Here is a 24,672-nt window from a genome sequence, read left to right as displayed (position 1 = left end):
GAGGTAAGTAAATAGGAATAATCAGAGTACAACGTGACAAGCAATCCACAGTTTTACTAGTATACTAGATCAGTCTGTACAATTCATTTAGTAAATGACGAGTGACGAAGGGTCACAAGTTATTTAGATGAGTGGTCATAAAGGATCTTTCCTCCCCAACCCCTCTCTCATTTGATGGATGACATCATCATTTTATACACTAACATACAATGTCATCCTCATCTGTTTTAATGAATGGCATCACAAAAGGATGGCATCATTCACTATGTACAGTAACAAGATAACAATGAAAATCCATAGTTTTAGTAGTGATGTGTATGTGTGCATATATATATATATATATATATATATATATATATATATATATATATATATATACACACACAGGGTGTCCATAAAGTTCGTGTGCACTTTAAAAAATTTATAACTTTATTTATATTTGCGATAGAAATAATCTGTAAAAAATGTTATAAAGTTTCATGTATCTAGTTTTAAGTATAGTTATTGAATAATTTTTCACCACAAAATTCGTAACAATTTTTAGATATGTAAAAAGTAAGTAAAAAATATTTTCTTTTGTTTTTCAGAATCAATTTTATCCCATGGCTTCAATTGAGGAAAAAGTAAACTGTGTCCTTTGGTTGGCTGAATTGAAATCTATTGCTGTACAAAGAAAGTTTAGAATTGCATACAATAAAAAAAACGCATCATAGGAACACCATTGCTAAATGGATGAAAACATTTAAAGAAACAAGCTCTGTCCATGATAAACCACAGGCTTGAAGGCCATGTGTCAGTGACGAAAGTGTTGCTTCCATAGAAGAATCCTTTACTGCAAGTCCGAGAAAGTCTGTAAGACGGGCATGATTGGAGCTCGGGCTGCCAAAGTCTACTGTGCATAAGATTCTGCGGGCAAAACTTCATATGAAAGCTTACAAAATTCAATTACATCAACAGTTGTTAGAAGAGGATTATTATGCACGGCTAAGTTTCTGTCACCAGTTCAATGGAAAACTTTGCAATGATGATGCATTTGTGAGTAATTTATTGTTTTCTGATGAAGCAACATTTCACATTAGTGGCAAGGTCAACAGGCATAATTGCCGAATTTGGGGAACTGAAAACCCAAATGAAACTGTTGAACATGAAAGGGACTCTCTTAAAGTTAATGTGTGGTGTGCTTTGGGAATAAATCGAATCATAGGGGCATAGTTTTTTGAAGATCGTGTTATTAACAGTGACAGCTACTTAGATATGTTGCAGAATTACTTTATTCTGCAACTTGAACAATTAAATTTGAAAGATGCTACAGTGTTTCAACAAGATGGAGCTCCTTGTCACTTTACTCAGCGTGTTAGGAAATTCCTGATTTAGAAACTGTCTAACAGATGGATCAGAAGGGGTGGACAATTTCATTGGCCTTCACGTTCGCTAGATTTGACTCCATTAGATTTTTTTTATGGGGACATGTGAAAGCAATTACGTATGCAACCAAACCTAGTTCATTGGAAGATTTGAAAGCTAGAATAACTAATGTGATTTCAGGCATTACTATAAATCATTTGGCAAATGTTTTTTGTGCAAAAATCGTATTACCCTTTGTATTGCTAATGATGGAGGGCATGTGGAAAGTTAAATAAAATTTCAATAAAAGCTTAAAAAATATAGATTTACTTCTTTCAAATCCATTTTACAGATTATTTCTATTGCAAATACAAATAAAGTTATAAATTTTTTAAAGTGCACACGGACTTTATGGACACCCTGTATATGTGTGTATATATATATATATATATATATATGAGAAAGCAAAAGAATTTAAAACTGTAAATTAAAATTTACAATGAAATTTATTATTCGACAGAATACTCCAAAAGCAATTTTCAAAGTCCTTATTTCGTGGAGTTTCAAAGAATGCCACTCTTGCTATTCTTGTCAGAGGATAGTAAGAAATTAGCAAATTACAATTGTAGCAAAGCTTAAATTTGCTGGTTGATGCATTAGATGAAACAACAATTTATGCTATTTGGTCATAAATTGTAAGAAAAACAGTTAAAAAAATGTATATACATGAAAAGTTGGAAAAAAAAAAAAAAGGCAAACCGAAAATAACATTTTAGCGTGGGTAGTGAATCCCTCATTGGTAATCCGCAAGGCGAAAGAACATTCCTTTTAAGAAACAAAATATCCAGAATTATGGTTCCAATGGCTTAAATTTCAAAATGTGAAAAATCCGGTAAACGTTCATAAAAAAAGATTTTCATCTTTTAGGTTGTAAAATGCAGAAAGTTAATATTTAGTCAAGGAAAAAAAAAAAAAAAAAAAATGGATAGACAGCCAACAAACGTCCGCTTCCATCGTTGGCTAAAAAAGAAATGGCAGATTTAAAAAATATAAATAAGCTCTACTTTCTACTGTGTCTGTATTGAGCTTTTTTTATTTAGTTGGGATTAATTCATTAATATATAAATTAAATTGAAGTTTACCTCTATCAAGTAAACATTTCTTTTCCGCTGTATTGATAGTGTGGGTGTGTATATATATATATATATATATATATAAAATCAAGAAGTAAATAACTTAAATCATTAAAATAACTCCCATATTTCACTAAACATTGATAATCTTAGTTTCTGACGAATTAACCCTTAATTCTTCCTTCACATTTTAATTTCTTGATTATTTTATTTAGAAGTCCCCACATGTGTTAGATCTTTCAATAATAAGAATCTTTTTTTTTTGCTCTTATACACCGTAAAATTCTTACTTATAATTATTACTCCAATAATCACTTTAGTTATCCAATAAGTAGCCAATACCCTTTTGAATTCCCTTAGACTTTCAAGTTTCCTTTAACATCTATAAATTTAATTATAATCTTGAGATAACTGTCTTCCCAAATATTATAAGATTTAATAACTAAATTTTATACTTTCTAATTCTATGATTTATTTATAATTATTTATATATTATTAGCGGGGGTACCCGGTGTTGCCCGGTTGTTTGGAGGTAGGTGTGTGTGTGTGTGTGTGTGTGTGTGTGTAAGAGTGAGGGGGGTAAAGTAAAGAATAAATGAAGTAATAACCCTGTTCAAATATTTAAAAAAAAAAAAAAAAAGATGTTAAACTTCTTTAAAAAAATCGGCAAAACCAAAACAGCGAACAAACGTAAAACCTCTTTCAAAAAGAAATCGGAAAAACAAAAAGCATAAATCAGGGAAAAAAATAATGGACGTGTTCGGAAATACAAAAACAAAAAAAAAAAAACAGCGAAAAGCGGGGGGAAAAAAAAAGAAAAAAAAAAGGCATAAATAATCCTTCGATTCCAGTTTTTTTAAGCAACTACGAAGTAAAGAAAACCCAAACTACTCGTATGCCGGATTTTTTATACGTTATTTTCATTTTCAGCAACACCCAAAAACCTTTAAAAGTGGTAATTTTAAAGGATTTTTCGAGAGTGGAATGATTCTTCATATTTACCTCAAAAAAAAAATAAAAATAAAAAATAATGCAAGCTGAAGTTTTATAATGATAAATGCGTTTCATTTTATAATTCACTAGCCTGAATGCCCGGCGTTGCCCGGGTGTTTGGAGGTGTGTGTTGAGAAAAAAAAAAAAGTGGTAGTAGGCAGGCTAGCTCTAACCCATGACACAAAAGCGGAAAAAGAAGTGAAAGAAAATCTGACGTCTTACTGCTACTCCATGATGTGATCGGAAGTTTGAAATGTTAAAATTAGGCAAAGTCAATCATACCGATACGATGGCTCGCAAAAAATCGACCCCTCCTTGTAGAAAACTGCCCAGTTGAGGGTGACGGAATTAATGTTTTTAGCCAATTTTTCGATATTTGTCGTCCGAGATGTTGAGCTTCAAAATGAAACCAATCGCATGAAAATCCGTTGCATCTGTCGAAAGTTTTAGGCAGACATACATGCATACATATATACATACGTACATTTAAACAGATTATATTATAGGCTAGCAGGGTTACCCGGCGTTGTTCGGGACGGTATAAACAATGAAAAAATTGAATTTGGTTTTGTTATTCTTATGAGAGAGGAATTGTGTATGTTTATGTATCATTTGCTATTTCGAGCAAAAGAATATTTTACCTACATTAGACGGGTATTACACATATGAAATAATTGTATCTTACCTAGGGTAGGTAATTTACAGCATGTATACGCAAGGACAGGTAATATACAACACATTTATCTCATCAAATCCCAAGCGATGCCAGATATTTTGCTAATATATATTCTCACCTATTTGATTCAATCCCGGGCAACACTGGGTGTTTTGCTAGTATATATCTCAATCAATCCCATGAAATCCTGGGCAACGCAAGGTATTCTGTATATATTTCAATCCAAGGCAACGCCAAGTATTCTGCTTGCATACATTTGCATGTATCTCATTGAATCCAGGGTGACTCCGGGTAATCTGTATATGTAATATATGTGGACGTATCTCGCTGAATCCCATAATTCTTGGATTGTTACAAATTTCGACAATTTAACCCACATTATCGCTCACCTGTCTAAAATAATAACTTTGAAACATTGTCTTGGCTGGTTTTTCATTACAAACACATCATCATAATAACTCACATTTCATCATTTTTTATAATTTTTGGATATGTTACTAATTTCAACAACCATGTCAAATGATTTAACTTACATTATCGTCCCCACTCTTACTAAAATAAAAACTTTGATACATAGGCTATGGTATGTTACTAAGTTCTACTATCATTTTTCATGAGTAAATCCACATTATCGCCCCATTCTATCACTAAAATAACTTTTAGGCATTGTATCGCTGATTATTTCATTACAAACCCACCAACAAAGTAACTCACATTATATCATTTTTCATAATTCTTGGATATGTTACTAATTTCGACAATTATTTTTAATGAAGTAACCTAAATAATCACCACCTCTTACTAAAATAATAACTTCCATACAGTGTCTGGTCTGTCTACTTCATTACGAACACACCAATCAAATAACTCACATTTCATCATTTTTCATAATTTTTGGATATGTTGCTAATTTCAACAGTCATTTTTTCTGAGTTTAATCACATAATCACTCTCCTCTTACTAAAATAATACCTTTGAGACATTTCTGAGTTGTTTATTTCATTACAAACACATCAATAAAATATCTCACATTTCATCATTTTTCATAATTCTTGGATATGTTATGAATTTCAACAATCAAATTTAATGAGTGCACACATATAATCGCCCAATTCTTACTAAAATCATAAATTTGCTACATTGACTGGGCTGTTTATTTCATTATAAATACACCAATCAAATAACTAAAACTTCATTTTTCATAATTCTTGGATATGTTACTAATTTTGACAATTTTTCATGAGTTAATCCACATTATCGCCACCTCCTATTACTAAAATAATAACTTTCAGATATTGTATGGCTGTTTTTTTATCAACTTACTCACATTTGATCATTTTTCATAATTCTTGGATATGTTATTAATTTCGACAATTATTTTTAATGAAGTCACCCAAATAATCGCCCCCCCCCCTTTAACTGACACGATCCCCTTCCTCTTACAAAAATTACAACTTTGATACATCTTCTAGCCTGTCTATTTCATTATGCACACACCAATCAAATAACTCACATTTAATCATTTTCATAATTCTTGGATATGTTACTAATTTCGAAAATCATTGTTTATGATTTAACCCACATAATCGACCCCCTGTTACTAAAATACTTACTTTGAGACAATATCTGGACTGTTTATTTCACTATAAACACACCAATCAAATAACTTATATTTTATCATTTTTCATAATTCTTGGATGTTACTACTTTCGACAATCATTTTTCATGATTTAACACGCATAATCGCCCCTCTCTTATTAAAATAACAACCATGCGACAATGTCTGGGGTGTCTATTTCATTACAAACACACAAATCAAATAACTAACATTTCATCATTTTTCATAATTCTTGGATATGTTACTAATTTCGACAATCATGTTTCATGTGTTAACCCGCGTAATCCCCTTCCTCCTACTAAAATAATACATTTGAGACATTGTCTGGGCTGGTAATTTCATTACAAACACATCAATCACATTTCATCCTTTTTCACTTTTCTTGGATACGTTACTAATTTTGACAATCATTTTTAATGATGTAACCCACATAATCGACCCCCCTTTCTTACTAAAATTTTAACTTTAAGACTATATATGGGCTGTTCATTTCATTATAAACACACAAATCTAATAACTTACATTTAATAACTTTTCTTAATTCTTGGATAATTTCGACAATCGTTTTTTATAATTTAACCCACATGATATCCTTTTGTTTTGCTAAAATAATTACTTTGTGACATTGTCTGGCTCGTTATTTCATTACAAACACACCAATCAAATACCTCACATTTTATCATATTTCATAATTCTTGGATATGTGACTAATTTTGACAAACATTTTTCATGATTTAACCCAAATAATCACTTTTCCTCTTACTAAAATAATAACTTAGAGATATTATCTGGCTAGTTATTTTATTACAAACACACCAATCAACATTTTTCATAATTCCTGGACATGTTACTAATTTCGACAGTATTTTTTCATGATTAAACCCACATAATTGACTCCGTCCTACTAAAGAAATAACTTTGAGACTTTTTCTAGGCTGTTTATTTCATTATAAATGCACAAATAAAATAACTTACATTTCATAACTTTTCATAATTCTTGGATATGTTACTTATTTCGACAATCATGTCTCATGAGTTACCCAACATTATCGCCCACCTCTTACTAAAATAATACATTTGAGACATTGTCTGGGCTGTCTATTTCATTACAAACACAAATAACTCACATGCCATCATTTTTCATAATTCTTGGATATTTTACTAATTTCCATAATCATTTTTCTTGATTTAAAACTAATTATAGCTCCGTTCTTACTAAAATAATAACTTTGATACATCATCTCGGCTTTCTATTTCATTAAGAACACACCAAAAAAGTAACTCAAATTTACTCATTTTTCATAATTCTTGGATATGTTACTAATTTTGACGATCATTTTTTATCATGTAACGAACATAATTGACCCCACTCTTACTAAAATAATCACCTTGAGACTATATATGGGCTGTTTATTTCATTATAAACACAAATAACTAACATTTAATCACTTTTCATATTTCTTGGATATGTTGCTAATTTTGACAATCGTTTTTCATGATTTAACCCACATAATCCCCTTCCTCTACCTAAAATAATAACTTTGAGACATTATCTGGCTGGGTTTTTGTCATTACAAACACACCAATCAAATAACTCATATTTTATCATTTTTCATAATTCTTGGATATGTTACTAATTTCAACAATCATTTTTCATTATTTAACCCACATAATCCCCTTTCTCTTACAAAAAAATACATTTGAGACATTGTCAGGCTATTTATTTCATTACAAACTCACTAATCAAATAACTCGCATTTAATCATTTTTCAGAATTCTTGGATATGTTACTTATTTGGACAATAATTTTTCATGATTTTACGACATAATCGCCCCATCTTCCTATATAGGGTATTCTGTTAGCACAAATATCCACATATCTTATCCGATCCCAGGTATTCTCTAGGAAACATCCCATCTATCTCATCCAATCCCAGGCAACGTCGTGTATTTTGCTAGTACATATATCCACCTTTCTTATCCAATCCTCGGCAATGCTAGGTATTCTGCTAGTACAAATATCCAGCTATGAAGCCACATCAAAGAGTGTTCACTGGCATAGTATTACAATGATTGCATATTAATCTAATAGTATTCGACAATGAAGCTACACCCAAGGGAGGTCCCTTGCATATTATAACAATGATCGTATATTTATGTAATGATATTCGACAATGAAGTTACAGCCAAGGGAGGTTACTTGCATATTGTAACAATAACTTTGTATTATTCTAATGGTATTCAACAATGAAGCTACATCAAAGGGAGGTCACTTGCATATTATAACAATGATGGTATATTATTCTAATGGTATTCGGCAATGAAGCAACATCCAAGGGAGGTTACTTGATTATTGTAACAATGATTGTATATTAATCTAATGGTATTTGATAATCAAGCTACATCCAAGGGAGATCACTTGAATATTGTAACAATGTATATTATTCTCATGGAATCTAACAATCAAGCCATATCCAAGGGAGGTCACTTGCATATTATAACAATGATTGTATATTAATCTAATGGTAATCGAGAATGAAGCTACATCCAAGGGAGGTCAATTACATATTATGACAACGACTGTATATTCATTTAATCGTATTCGACAATGAAACTACATCCAAGGGAGCTCACTTACATATTATGACAATGATTGTATATCAATCTAATTGCATTCAACAATGAAGTTTAACCCAAAGGAGGTGACTCACATATTGTAACAATGATTGTATATTAATCTAATGGAATTCGACAATGAAGCTATATCCAAGGGAGCTCACTTACATATTATGACAATGATTGTATATTATTCTAATGGTATTCGAGAAGAAAGCTACATCCAAGGGAGATCACTTGCATATTATAACAATGATTGTATATTAATCTAATGGTATTCAACGATGAAGCTACATCCAAGGGAGGTCACTTACATATTATAACATTAATTTTATATCAATCAAATGGTATTCGAGAATGAAGCTACATCCAAGAGAGGTCACTTACATATTATGACAATGATTGTATTTCAATCTAATGGCATTCGAAAATGAAGCTACATCCAAGGGAGGTCACTTGCATATTATAACCATGATTGGATACTATTCTGAAGGTATTTGACAATGAAGCTCCATCCAAGGGAGGTCACTTGCATATTACACCAATGATTTTATATTAATCTAATGGTATTCGGCAATGAAGCTACATCCAAGGGAGGTGACTTGCATATTGTAACAATGATTGTATATTATTCTAATGGAATCTAACAATGAAGCTACATCCAAGGGAGGTCACTCACATATTACACCAATGATTGTATATTAATCTAATGGAATTCAACAATGAAGCTACATCCAAGGGAGGTCACTTATATATTATATTGTGTGATATTTGAAACATTACATCTTGTCTCAATGTAGTATACAATAAATATATATTTTGCATCTTTGTTTTCTTGGCCTTTTGGCTAAGATCAAAGTGTAGTATCTGTTCGTATAATTCTTGTGGTATCATCTATTGCACCTCTTCCCTTAAGAAAATAAGGAGGAGGTCATGCTTTGCATGTCAAGCTTTAGAAAAACAAACGTCACTCGAAAATAAGGATAACCTTCTAACTAATAATGTTTTTAATTCAGATGTGATTTTTGGAATATGACATCTTCTCAATTTAGTATTCGATAAATATAAATCATGCATCTTTTTATAATAGAAGATAATGGTCGGTAGAAAATTAAGCTGTTACTTGGTCTTTTGGCTAAAATCAAAGTGTAGTATCTGGTCTTAGAATTCAAGCGGTTTCATCTTTCGCCCCCCCCCCCCTCCCACTAAGAAAATAAGGGGGAGGTTATACCTGGGATCTCAAGCTGTAGAGAAACAAACGTTACTCGAAAATAAGGAGTATTTATGCCTGGGATGTCACCAAATCCATTAACTCTCATTTCGTATAATATTAAAATGTGTAAGTATAAGGGTGTAGTGAAACAAACGCTGATTAACTCATATTATGCCTCCTCCCTTTCCCTTCATACTCGCCTATATGTAATGTTTTAGATTTAGAAATGCATTGTTTGCATTTTAAAACATAGTAAACGATTCTCGTCAGTAAAAAAGTTCAATCACTAATATTTTTATTTTCCTCTCTTCAATTTTCGTGTAAATTTGGGATTGTACGTTTTGAAATGCGATAATAACGTTGGCACTAAGTTTTCAACTCGAAAATTAATATTTAACTCTGGGTTAATATCAAGTTACCCTTCGAAGACAGTAAATTTGTGTATTGACAGCTGCCGTTACAGCTTGCAGACATCTGGTCACGTGACATGAATCAGCGTTTTTTAAATTACGTAGAATTTAACGTTAAAATGTCACTGGGGGGGGGCTACAAAAAAACGCCCAGCTGACACGCTTAGAGTGGATCGTTTGGACCAAAAATTCGAAATTTGTCGTCTGGGGGGTTGGGCTTCAATATAATACCAAATTTGTGAATTTTTGTTGTCTGTCGAAAGTTTTTAGCAGACATACAAACACACACACATTTTCGCTTTTATTTATATAGACTAGCGGGAGTACCCGGCGTTGCTTGGGTTTTTAGAGGCGTGTGTATATGGGGGTAAAATGATTACAAAGCGAAGTAATAACCCTGTTTAAATATTAAGTATTTTTTAGTTTAGGTCCACCTCCACAATTTTCTTTTAAATGACTTTTAAAGGTTTCCAACTGAATACGGAAATCGCATTGAAATTTTGCAGAAAGAAGTAGTTATCAAGATATAAAAAGTTGTTTTATGCATTGTATTCTTTGGCAGCCATCTTTGCTATGCGCGTAGATTTGTTTATGGCACGTAATACAGACTGCCGCCAAAGAATACAATGCATGATACAACTTTTTATCTCGATAACTACTTATTTTTGCAAAATTTCAATGCGATTTCCGTATTCAGTATAGTCGAAAATCTTTAAGAGTCGTCATTTACAAGAAAATTGTGGAGGTGGACCTAATCTAAAAATTTACCAAATATTATAAGAACAAACAATGTTAAAACTTCTAAAAAAATTTTTTAAAATTTAAAAGAAAAAAAACGAATGGTCCGGCGGTGACCGGGTGTTTGAAAAACAAAAAAAAGTTTGATGGAGGTGAGGTTCGAACTCGAATACTTGAGGCGAAAGCGAAAAAAAAAAAAAAAAAAAAAAAGAAAAAGGTTATGAATAAACTAAAAAGTGAATTAGGTCAAATATCAATCCCGCAGTCAAGTTTGTTTTGGTTTAGTTTCCCAACATGTCGGTTCCCAACATGTCGGCCCCCATAAAAAATAGGGGTGTCCATATGAAAGCAACTGTCTGATATAAGGTTTCCACCGCATTGATCAAAAGCTGATTGCTTTCTGGACGTTTCGGCAAAAGCCAAGAACACGACCCGTTTGAATTTAGTTTCACTGTATTTATACTAAAAAGCAGAACAAACAGGGAACAGAGCGAAATAGCGCGAATCTCATAAAAGTTGACGTAAATAAATCTAGAGGCGACCCACGTTCCCAAATCCTAGATATTATTATCTAGGGGCTATATAAACAGTTCTAAGCGATAGTACCCCCCCCCGGGAGCGTCGGCAAAAAAAGCCTTTTTGAGACATACATAAAATGATCACACACATTTTGCCTTATATATATATATATATATATATATATATATACTAGCGGGGGGGGGGGTACCCGGCTTGTCCGGGTATTTGTAGGTGTGTGTATGGGGAGGGGGGTTAATTAATAATCCTGCTTAAATATTATAAAAAAGACGATGTAAAAAAAAACAAAACCAAAACGAAAAAAAAATGGCATAAATAAACCTGCGTATGTAAACTAAAGAATAAGCGAAGTAATAAAAAAAAACGTTTGGTCGGGAGGAGGGATTGAACCCGGAAGTGGAAAACAATACCAACTACTTAACAGTCTCGACCATGAGTGCGAGTAATAGATTAGCATGTTAAGTTAAAGCTTATAAAGCTAAAAGATGTTTGATTGACAGGAAGACGCTAAATGAGGTCATCGCACGATCGTTATTTTTAGTTTTCACTTCCCCCAGATGACGGTGGGAAGTGGGGGGAAAGCAGCGAAAGCCGAGAACACAACGTTTTTCACTGTATTTATACTAAAATGCACGACAAACAGAGGACAGAGCGAAATAGCAAGAATCTCATAAAAGTCTACGTAAATAAATCTAGAGACGACCCGCGTTCACAAATCCTAGGTATTATGATATAGGGGTTATACAAACAGTTTTAAGCGATAGTAACGACCCCGGGAGTGTGTGCGAAAGAAGCCTTTTAGGGACATACACGAAATACAAAATACAATTTTGGGTAATTATTTTTACATTGGGGAGGGGATGGTCTTTGGTAAATATTCTTCCACCTTACGATTGAATAATAAAAAAATAGCGTGAAAGTTGAATTTAACCTGAAAACACTAATTACAAATAGTGCAGTACCAAGAATGCATATGCACCAAATTTTAAAGTAGATATTGATCTCGGATGCATATGATAGAGTATGCGACCATATGCCAGCATAACTTGGTGCTTGTGAATTTTTTGGTAGCGCACAATTTTTAGTTTTTTTCAGATTAAATTCATGTTTTACAATATTTTTTTTTTTTGCATTGTAAGGCTGAAGCACAGATTACTTACTAAATACCCTCCCTATGTAAAGAATGGCTTTCGGAATAACATTATTATTTCAGCTTTTCGCATGATTACATTTTCAATAATAACGTGATTAAACTTAACCCATTTAAAGTTTAAGAAACAGATTCACCATTGTTTGTTATTTAAATAAACCGTTCTGTTTATAATGTTTACTTTTACAGCTTAATGTAAACAGTCACCTTCTTAAATAGCGTTTACATTTATATTTGGTAACGTACAGGTGACTACAGGAATTTAGTTTCTTTTAAGGGACACAGGGTTCAATAGTTTTTTGTCACCATGACTCCAGTCTTGTCAACTAAAATACCTTGCCCAGAACTTTAGCCTGAGCCATAACCTGAAAAATACCCTAAACCTCCCAGCAAATTTTGTGACAATCCCACCCCAGGCACAAAATGGGGTGTATATTCCGAAAGCCATTTTTAACATGAGGAGTTTGGGAGTTGACAAACGACAAAAACAACAGCCGTATTTTAAATTTTTACACGGGGAGGGGGGGGGGCTACCACCGGGCAACGCCAGTTAATGGGTCCTGTTAGTATATTATAAAGTTGTGATTTCAAAAATAAAAAAAATATATATATCTATATGACTTGGGTGCATCAGCTGGAATCGAAACCGAAACCAAAACTTATAAAGAAAAAAATATATAACTTGAGTTCCTTCAGCAATAATCAAAACCGAAAACAAGACTTATGAAGAATTCTTGTTAAAAATTATTTATTACAAGAAATGAAAGGTCATAACAATTAAACGACAGTCACTCGGAAGGAAAAAGATGTGTGACACACAAAATAACACACGCTATTATATTATATATAATATATAGATCATCGCCAGTATTATTCAATCATTTTCTCAGTATTCCAAAATCACATTTCCTTTTCACTTCCACTGAATTGAAAGTCAAACCTCCTAAGCATTTTGATCCTGTATGCTGTTTTTAACTGATAACCCAGTTATTTTCAGTGAACCTTTGTCTGGGTCATAACATAACTTCTGCATACATCTGGTGCATCTTTAAGCTGATTCCTTCATCATTTCAAACTTTTTGCTGGTTATGGAAACTTCTTATACCAATTACTCATTCTCTAATTAAAAAAAAAAATTTAATACTTTGAAACATTTTATTCCTCCGCTTGTAAACAGTTTTTTTTTTCTATAGAATAATTGGATTACACTCATTTGGGATTTTTAATTTGGACAGCTGGGTAAATAACTTGAACTAACTGCATTGAATTTTATGACCCATTTGCCTTTTTAGAACAACCTAATCACTGCATATCCTTTCATTTGCATTTTTCTTTTTTTTTCTTTTTTTCTACATTTCATAAACAGTTTACATTAATTTTTTTTGCATATACAATTAGTTTTCATATAATGCAGTTTCAATTTATGCTAGTATCAGCAAATTCATAGCTTTGCTATAATAATAATTATTTGCTAAAATCTTTCCTCTGATGAAAAGAATGCATTCTTTGAAACTCCACAGATTAAGGAAGTCTTAATGTTTCTTTTTGAGTATCCTTTCAAATAATAAATTCTTGTAAATTACAATTTACCGTTGCGTCCATCGCCAAACCGTAGTGGCAAAAGTTTATATTAAGGCTAGTCATTCAAAAAGAGAGGATGACTTTCTAAAATATCGGCTAAAAAAGCGACCCCTCCTTGTGGAAAAGTGCCCAGTTGAAGGTGAAGGAATGTTTTTAGCCAATTTTTCGATATTTGTCATCCGAAAGGTCGAGCTTCAAAACGCTACTGATCTTGTTAAAATCCGTCGCCTTTGTCGAAAGTTTTAGGCAAACATACATACAATAATACATACATTTAAACAGACAGGTGAGATTTATATTATAGATTAGTGGGGGTGCCGGGTGTTATCCGGGTGTTTGGAGGTGTTGGTTAAGAAAAACGAAAGTTGTAGTAGGCAGGCAGGCGTAAACCTGAAGCCTTGACACGAAGGTAGAAAAAGTGAAAGAAAACGTGACATTTTACTGTTCGGCCACGAAGGGACAGGATTATAAAGCATTCTTATTTAGCGATCAAAAAGTTGACATGCAGAAAGTGAAAGTTAAGTAAATGAGTTCACCCAGACAAAGAAATATCACGCACTTAAGTTTGGCTGTAAGCCAGTTAAACTTTTCGGCTTTCCGCCATATTTTTTTCCCAAACCAGCTCCCCCCAAGAGAGGAGTGGGAGGGCTCTGGGAGTGTCTTAATGAATAGCAATTGTCTAATATGAAGGGTATTCCCCACAGTGATCAAAACTGATTGCCTTTCAAGACATGCTGTTACTTCGCTTCAGTTTCGCTTTTATACAAAAAAGCCAAACAAACACACGAGATGGTGGAATAGCAGGAATTTTATAAAAGTCGATCAAAATAAAATCTACAGACGACGTTCACAAATCATAGATATTACAATCTAGGGAGTATATAAAAAAATTCTAAGAAATAGTACCCCCCCCTCCCGCAGAGAAAAGCCTTTGCTGGACATACAAAAACGCCGCGGCCGTTTTGTTTTATATATATTTATATATATATATATATATATATATATATATATATATATATATAGATGGTTAACAGAATAAGGAGTTACCTCTTTATATCAAATGAAGATTTCTGTTTGAAATTCCATACAAATTCACAAATTTGACAGAAAGATTCTCTACAAGACAAACCTGAAGAAAGTCAGAGGTTATATGACAAGCTGCACCTGAAGGTCAGAGGTTATATGACAAGCTGCACCTGAAGGTCAGAGGTTATATGACAAGCTGCACCTGAAGGTCAGAGGTTATATCAACCAAAACATTGTGAGAATTATATCAAAGATGAGAATAGTCCAAATGATCCAAATACAAATGTAAAAGTTATACCCAAAATATTGTCTGGCAGACCAGAGGTCTTAACCAATTGAAAAACAAATCTATCAGCCAAAGATATATATATTAAAGGATGATAAAAATGATTTTTTTTTTGGGGGGGGGGGACATATCATTATTGACAAGCTAGCAACTAATCAATTGCATAATTTAATTGCCACTATTTCAATATGTCCTTCTCTCTCTGAATCCTAATACATGATCTTGTTCAACCAATTAGAATCTTTGATAGGTTTCAGATCCTCCTTCACTATTTGACAATGGAGTTTTTGAAAGGAAAATACTTCAGAGAAATTAAAAATATAATCTCTACTAATATATAAAACTTTGTCAGTGTCTGTGTGTGTCCATATAAGCTTGTTTCCTACCAACACTGAAACAGCTGGACTGATTATTTTGAAATTTCAGACAAATGTACTTCATGTGTCTGGGAGTATTCTTAGATAGACTTAGTATCGGAACACCTCCGATAAGTATTGAAAATCAATTAATAGTCAAATTTTGACTCAATTAGACACCCTTCACAAGTGCATTTGACAAGCAGAAAGAAACTGCCTATAAAATCAACAGTAGGTTCTTTAAAAAGACAGGAGTGCATTCAAAATGAATGTTTCTTTTTAGAGCACAATTAAACCATAATACTTGACTTTTGCATTTTAAGCTTTAATTCAAGCCATTATATAAAAATAATTTTATAAAATCAACAGGTTCTCTACAGTGCAATGAAGACAACAATGTATTGTGGACTAAGTAACTGCAAGGAGGCAGGTGGAAATTCCTCCAAGTGCACCGCAGTGGTTCCTCAACAAGAGAAAACAATCAATTAACTTGATTGAAAAATAGGTGATTTCACGGATTTCAACGACAATTTGTTGATCCTCATTCAATCCTGGACAACATCAGATCTTCCTGCTAGTACTCAGATAAGAAATGTATAAAAACTCACATGTGCATGTGTTCCCTATAGAAAAAGGTTAGAGAATCTACATAAAAACTAGAAAAGTGTATTTATGCAAAATTTTCAAACGAAGAAAATGTAAGTGGTCTTCAATTTCTAAGTGCTCCCCTAAGGGAGCTATGGAGACAGAACCTCACAATATTTATCTTCCTCCCATGGCAGGATGCTGTGACAAGGACTGGAAAATGGGGTTTGGAGAGCCAGCACCCACAGTAAGATCACTCTAGCTTGCAAAAAAATGCTTGGGCAGCCTTGTTGGTATTCCCTGGCAGCAGTAAGCAATAAACTAACCTTTTCTCAAATAGTAAGAAGGCAAAGCCTGAGAAGGTGGACCTCCTAGAACTGCACAGAAACAGACATACCTCAGTCAACAAGGAACAAACCATCTTAACAATGGCCTGTACTATGTTTGCTTTGGTGCAGAGGGAAACCCTCAGCTGAACCAACTTAAACTTCAAATATAGCATATTTTTGATGACATTTAAATCATATGTATAAAATTTTCAGGGAAGACTATGGAAATAATCCTATATCTCTATGTGCTAATTAATGTAACAAATCTCCATGTATTTCCCCCTAAAGGAAGCCATGAGTTAAAACCTTAAAACTTCAAATACATATATTTGATTTTAATGAAATTTAAATCATATTTATGAGATGCTAATTCATAGAGTTTTCCAAAATTTCAGTTTCTTTCAACTCTATTAGAGGATCCAAATGGGTTAGAGCAGCAAAAAAAGAAGGTTATATCATAGTTTAAGCAAAGTAAAAAGGACATTAAACCCTGAGTGTTTTAGCTCATAGGTTATAAGGCAAAAGTTATTGTTTTACAGATTTTTAAATTACAGCCTGTAAAAATAATAATAAAGAAAGTACTTTGAAATAAAAGCATTATTTATATTGCTAGTTACAAACAATTGATGATCCTTGTTAACTTGTACTTAATGTGGTCAGCAATGACAATCAGTAATAAGAGATTTAACTAAATCCGTTTCTATTATCTTTACTCTTTTACATTTTTAATGCCAGTCAGGCAACCAAATCCTTAGCTATGATGTAATCCCTTAAAAGAGGAACAGTAAATACACATACTATTAGTTTAATCCGACATGTATTAATCCACTTTGATTGATTGGTGGTATGCAGAAAAGTAGAATAAGTTCAAAGAATGTTTAATCGCATCGTATTTATACCATTAAAGCAAAACAGAATTTACAAGAACCAGATTGATAGTAAACAAGAAAGGATATTCTGAAGATTCGCCCATTTAATCTGCACGTTTAACAATGAAAATCCTATTTCAACCATTTTTGTTTTGTTTTATTATAACATAACTTTTTTCATGTTCGTTTTGAATTGCCTCCCCACAAAAGCAAAGCTATACCCAAGGTCAGATTTAATGTGGAGAAAACCCAGCTCCCCCAAAAGAGTCATGCTGGATAGGAACAAAAATTAAAATTGCCTCCATCTAGAAGGATTTCTCTTTCACTGATAGAAGACAGAATAGACCAAATGTAGGATCAGAACATATACTACACTTTGTTTCTAACTAAAAGGTCAAGAATTATTTATCCTCTTCCCACGGCAGGATGATCTGACACAAGAATCAGAAAGTGAGATTTGAAAAGTTAGCAGCTTAGAGGAAGAGCATGCTGGTCTGTAAAAAATGCCTGGGCAGCTCTGTTAGCATTTCCTAGCAAGGGTTCCTCAGGCAATTAGCAATAAACAAACTCTTCTCAAAGGGACAAGGCAAAGCCTTGGAGGGTGAACCTCACAGAGCTTCACAAGACTAGATACATATCTCAGTCAACAGGGAACAAGCCATTTTAACAATGGCCGAAACTCTGTTAGCTTTGGTACCAAAAGGAAAAAGAAAAAAAAAAAAAAATCACCCACAAAAAGCCCAAAGAATTTTCTCACATTATCTAATATTATAATAGAGTCAATTTGGTAAAAGTTTGTCAAATATATGGTGGTTTGTTTTAACTTATTATTCATAATTTAAACGCATGTTTATACCAATGGATGTAAGTTTGTGTCATATCCAGAACAAAAGTTTATTCAAGCCATAAATGAGATTCTGATGGAACCTGAGAGTAACAGCAACTATAAGTAACTCCCCATCGCCCAAAGCTCTCAGATTGAAGTCTTATTGGATGTTGTTTAATTCAAAGATAAAAACTAGCAGCATGACCAATCAACGCATCTGAAAGCAAAGCATTTGAACAGAGACCTCCTGTAAGGTCCATGAATACCTCACTAGAAGAGTTGAAATATTTGAGTGTTGATTCATCAAAACAACTGTTGAGGTGGATTGTTTTTGTGAGACACAAACCAGATTGCAAGGAAGCAGGGTACTTTCAAAAAACCTTCCTGCAACTTCCTAGATATAGGAACTTCTTTATCCAAAAAATATATCGCTGATTAAATTTTCATTAAGATCCAATTTTTATCAGACAGACAAAAGAAATAAGGTAGGTAAAATATTTACCTCCCAGTGTAGTAATGAAAACCATTCACTGCCAATGTTATATGAAGGTTTAATTGTTTTCCATGCAGCACGTTTACTTCTTTATGGATACCTGGCGCTGCCCAGGTGGACATGAAGTTCAGTTTGGACACAGCTGCTATACTAAGGATATTGGACACTTTCATCGATACCCCCCCCCACCAAAGAACGGAATCCCCCCCCCTTCCCACCAGATATTTCAGCAGAAGTGATACGAAGAGAAGTAGCTATTCTCCGGATCCCCCCCCCCTCTTCAAAAAAAAAGAAAAAAATATATATGAATCAAAACAACTTTTCTTTCAATCAAAATAATAGCAAGTGCAACCAAAAACAATTAGCCGTGGCAGCTATGTTTAAACCTGAAACACAAAAGAAGAAAAGAAAGGAAAAATAATTACTGGCTAACATGTTAGCTGTCACGGTCACAATGACTTATAACATCATAACACTGAAAAATAATGTTTTTAAACATAGTTTCAGTTTGCTATGCGTGCGTGACTTGCAAAAATCGCAATGCGAAAAGTGACCCCTTTTGCAAGAAATGGTCAAGTTGACCACCACAACCTTTCTAATTTTCATATTATTTATCCAAGGCATTGCTCTTTCAAATGGTACCAGTTTCGACCCAATTGGAAACGACTGACAAAAGTCTTTAGTAAACATACACCCATACATACATACACACTAACAGACAACTGAGATTTATATTACAGATGACAAAATGGTTTAGAGACTCTGGCTTTAGAATTACTATTCGCAAAGTCTTTCACCAGACAACAATCCACAACAATTGGCATGCTTCTACTTGTTCAAAGAATTACTGGTTTATATCAGTTTACCCTCTCAATTCATAACCCCACCAAAAGTTAACCCTCCTAAAGAAAACTGAGGTTGAGGGGAGGGGGGGGCAATAACAAAAGATTGATTTATATTTATTAAAGTATTAATGTACAGTGAATTCCAATTTTATTCAAATTCTGCTCCTCGATTTTAGTTTTCAACTATCATTCAACTACTCCACCTTCATTTCCAACAAGAGGAAGTTCAGCTCTTAATTGTGTCATACTTGCACCCTTGTACGAAATATAAATTATAATGAATATATACTAGCTGTGCTGATCTGGCATTGTCTGGAATCCATTGCATTTAAACTTATTTTTGTAAATATTTTTATGTTTTGTGATCATGTCATTGTTATGTTTTGTATCTAAGTTAAGTTAATAGAAATGAAGCAAGACATAAATAAAATTTAAAAAAATGAACCAAAACTTGTTTTTTTTATAATAAAAGAATCAGCTAAGGGGAATAACTTATTCTTTTACTAAGAATTATTCCCCTTAGTTATTTTTTTTATCAAATTGTAGCAAAGTATATTACTTTATTGCAAATAACATAGTACAATAATAACAAATAAAAATTGGGTAGTCCAAGTCAAAGTTTGATTTATCTGCTCAAATGCAATTACAGTCTTAAAACCTAGGCAACAATTTTATGCTGGATATAAAAGGTTAAATGAAGTCATTGGAGAGAGAATTTTTTTAAATTACAATAAAAAAAAATCATTTTCTTTCAAAATTATGTTAAAAAAATATACAATGTGTAACAGTTCTACTAAATTAATATTCATATGTCTACAAAAGGATGAACAGAGATGCAATCATTTCTTAATAACTTCTGAATTAGCATATTTGAATTTATCTACACACAATCTTACTTGTTTCAATATCTTTTACTGAATTAATATACTGGTCTTTATAACCATAATTTGGAGTCTGAAAATGATACAGCACTAATTGGATTTGAACGCCATATAACTAATATCATAATTCAATGAGATTATCAACTAAACCAGTCATGCACACCAAAATAATGTTTATAGTTCTTGAATATATTCTGGGTAATTTTTTTTAACGATTTATCTGCAATAATACATACATTGTAAGAAGCCTACACTGACATCAATAGCTAATAAAAAAAGTTTCAAAGGTGTTAGGAAATAGAGGACACATACAAAGCAATAAACAGAATTAAAATGGAGATTAAATATGTCATGTTCGGAGTAATCAAAGATAAAAAAAGGTGACCAGGTCTCCTAATAATAGTCTTTCACATATCACATTAGTAGCCGTTTCTGCTAGTAGCAATCATATCAAAAATACCACAGTGTACAAAAGCAAATTAATAGACTGTTTCAAATATTATAAACAGTTAAAGGGTTGATGATAAAAAAATAATCAAAGGATTCTTATGTTAGCTTTTCATTCAGCCATCATTAGATGAACAATTTTGAATACTTATGTACAAAAATGTGTTCAGATGATATCAGCAAGTAAAAGTAAAAATAAATAATCTATTAGAATAAATAATAATAGTTATAGGTGTCGTCATGTATATGGCAGAAATTTTGCCCAATAAAATTTTTGTTAACAAATTCAGAAAATTTCTTCAGTCAACTATCAATTATGGAATCTTAACATTTACAAAAAAAAAAAAAAAAAAAAAAAAAAAAAAAAAAAAAAAATTCCAATTAAGGAATAATATATATATATTTACAAAGAAGTTTTAATTTTCATTTCAAAGATAAATTATATATTCTAGCTAAGGTGGAGAAATTTTGCAGAAATTAGGAATCAGAATGTTTTTTTTGTTTTTTTACCAGTGCCAAAGTAGGGTCCCTTCCCCCACCAGATGGAACCTTACTTCTAATTCTAAATTTACAATAATACCCATATTTTTGTTCAGTGGAAGAAAAATTGATCTCTTAAATTTTTGGTTCTTTTCAACTAAGAAAAATGACTACCGTAATAATAATAATGTTGACTAAATGAATATAGTGATGATGACAATGATGTAAGAGACAATGGATACCCCCTGTAAGGGTAGCTGCACGTGTAACAGTGAGGCAAGAGTTGTGCAATCTCCAACCACACTTTTCCTGAATCAACACTGCTTGAATCCAGTGGCAAGAAGCAGTGCTAGATGATTGAATGTTAAGATAAGCAGAGAGCACATACAGCACCTGGAATTCCCCAATGGTCACCCATTTTAGTTCTGACCAGGCACAGTGTTGCTTAACTTCAGTGATCTAACGGGAACCAGTGTGTCAACATGATTATGCCGTGTATAATATGTGCCATCATGTAGGGCATAATCAAATTGACACACCAGTTCATGTTAGATCATCGAAGTTAAGCAACATCAAGCCTGATCAATAGTAAAATTAGTAACCATTTGGCAATGTGCCCTCCGCTTATCTTGGTATTGATTTTAGTTGTCCTGGACCTCTCCTTGCCACTGGACTTAAGCAGTGCCGAGTCAGGAGAGGTGTAGTTAGGGATTGCGCACCCCCTTGCCTCATAATTACATGTGAAACTTGTAACATAATCCCCCATTGAGGAGCGTTAGAACTACGCTGAGGTAGCTTTGTATTCCCGGGTGACGCCAGATAACCCACGGATTTAAGATAGGGAAGATAGATATACATATTTTATTTCATGTCAAAATAGATATTGTTTTAAACCAGAGAAATATATTTTTACGGCTAAAAGTTGATAACAGGAAATTTCACTTATAACATTGTCTGGCCTTAAATGAACCCAGGGTCGGATTCTTGAAAATCGTGAGAAGATTTCAGGTATGGGAATGGTGCCCACCCAGGGACCTGGGGCTTAGGATTTCGTGGAGATTTCGTGGCGAAATCTTATTGGCTGGGGAGAATTTCCACCCCATCCACATACCTTAATATATATACGACTGTCATGCGAAAATTAGCCAGAGCAGAGATAGAGTTACGTCACAGAGTACAGTTGGGAGTTGAAGCAGATTGCTTGTTGAATCCGAGAAGAGACGTGACCCCTCCCCACCTCATCCATCCATCTGTCGCTGTCTGTGAAGAGAGTTGACACTTTGAAAAAGAACTTACAAAAATCTGAATGAGAATTGTAAAAACATTTTTGTACATAATTTTGTGAAAATTAAGCTTCTGTAGATAGACTACAATTGTTTGTCTTTCTTCCTGCCTGCCGCTTTGATATTCGCTTTCAGCATACCAGATTTCATGTAACAACCTCAGAAGTCTAGACGACACGTGCCGAGAATCTAGAGAAATAACAGTCCTTAACCACCTTCTCGAGTGAGACGTTACAAACTAACCTTACTGGGGTTATCCATTGTTTTTCATGACTGAATGGAGGCTGCCAATATAATAATAATACTATAATTTAAGTGCATTTGAAATTATCTTTCAAATTCTAAAAGGTTTTGCTAAATATTTAATATATAACAAACAATGACCAACACTCAAAGGTGGTGGAGTTTCTCATAGAATTGGAAGAATAATTTATGAAAAGAAAAAAAAGTATTTCGATTGATAGATGCTAGATTTTTCTGTATTTATTTTCGGCTACAATGGCCTCCATTCAGTTTTAAGAAATAATGGATACCTTCAGTAAAGTCATTTCAGTCTGTATCCATCTAAAACTGAAAACTACCAAAGCTGCATTTACAAAACTAATATATTTGAATTCAGTATTATCCTGAGTTGATTATGGCAAAAAAAAATTTTGGTTTGTATCCAGAATTTCCTCTATATTAAGAAACAAAAATAAAAAAACAAATCTATATGTTGTACATACCATAATGAAACATGAATGTATTCCAAAAAATCATGTAAATTGATCAAATAGTTACATTTTTATAAAGAAAATTATTTTAAGTAATTAATGGAATTTGTAGGCGTTACAAATTTTTCACAAATTTGATTTATTGTTGAGTTATTTTCCTTTATGTTTTTTAGATTGTTATGAAAATCGCGCTGTGGTTATCTATATAACTTGATTTTCTTATTTAAAAATAAAACTACTTGATCAATTTACATGATCTTCGAAGCATGATATTTTCATTTTGTCACAGGTATGTACACCATAAAGATTTTTTTACTTTCATTTTTAATATAAGGAGAATCTTGACAAAAATCAAACTTTTATTTGAATTAACCGAGATTAAATCAGAGCATTGTTAATTCAAGAATAAAATTAGCTGCTTTGATTGTTACTGGTAATTGTTTGAAAAACAACGCTGAAGTAAGACAAACACTCTACTAATGATTTCCTTGCTTTCTTCCCAAAGTCTGTACAGAAATGAGATTGGGGGGGGGGGACAATCAGAGAGAAAAGTATGGTCAAAATGTAACACAAGAGATTTTAAAAACTCTTCTATTTTCTTAATATCCATTAGTACCACATCATATTTGTATGAAATTTCACTAATCAGATGAAACAAATCTAACATTCAACACAATTTTCCCAACATAAAATTACCTAGAAGTTTTTTTCCTTAAAGCTAGTTAATTAAATTTGTCATATTTTGTAAACATAAGGATTCATATTTTTCGTGCAAATGAATTCCATGATGACTCTGAATATTCCAGGTACAAAGGAATGTGATAAGAAATGATTTTTGGCTAGAAGCAAAGCACAATATCTACTCTGATACTACACTTCATCTTTTCTTTAATCTATTTTGGAATCCAAAGTTCCCTTTAGAGTGTTGGGCAGCTGTAATTTCCCCACATTAAAAACCAAACTCTTCTCCTCTGTTAAATAACTAGGAGGTAAAATGTTCAAATTTTGCAATGCCTACTGGCGTAAGACAAGGACCCTAAGTTTTAGAAAAAGTCCTCATCTAACCTCAATCTGATGATGAAACAATTGTACAACTATTTAAATAATGCAGTCATTTCTTTGTGGCAAAGGTAAACTAGTTGATAAATTAAACTTGAAAATTAAGAGGGAAGGTCTGTTAACAGGAAAATAGTCATTTAGCTTTATCTTCTTTTTTATATTTTTATTTATTTTATTTTTGCTAT

The 24,672-nt window shown here is 32.7% G+C and overlaps 1 protein-coding gene and 1 pseudogene across 8 annotated transcripts in view; one reads left to right on the top strand and one right to left on the bottom strand.

The window, feature by feature from the left end:
- Positions 1–24,672, bottom strand: part of LOC145243562 (putative phospholipid-transporting ATPase IIB) — a 392,356-nt gene that overhangs the window by 145,825 nt on the left and 221,859 nt on the right. The window lies entirely within an intron of this gene.
- On the top strand, positions 9,208–9,288 carry LOC145284657 (U2 spliceosomal RNA; annotated as a pseudogene).

Source organism: Euprymna scolopes, chromosome 1 (genome assembly GCF_053919585.1).
Source record: "Euprymna scolopes isolate OS-2025 chromosome 1, ASM5391958v1, whole genome shotgun sequence".
Taxonomy (NCBI): domain Eukaryota; kingdom Metazoa; phylum Mollusca; class Cephalopoda; order Sepiida; family Sepiolidae; genus Euprymna; species Euprymna scolopes.
The sequence above is the reverse complement of the archived record's forward strand: the minus strand, read 5'-3'. Positions and strand labels throughout refer to the sequence as shown.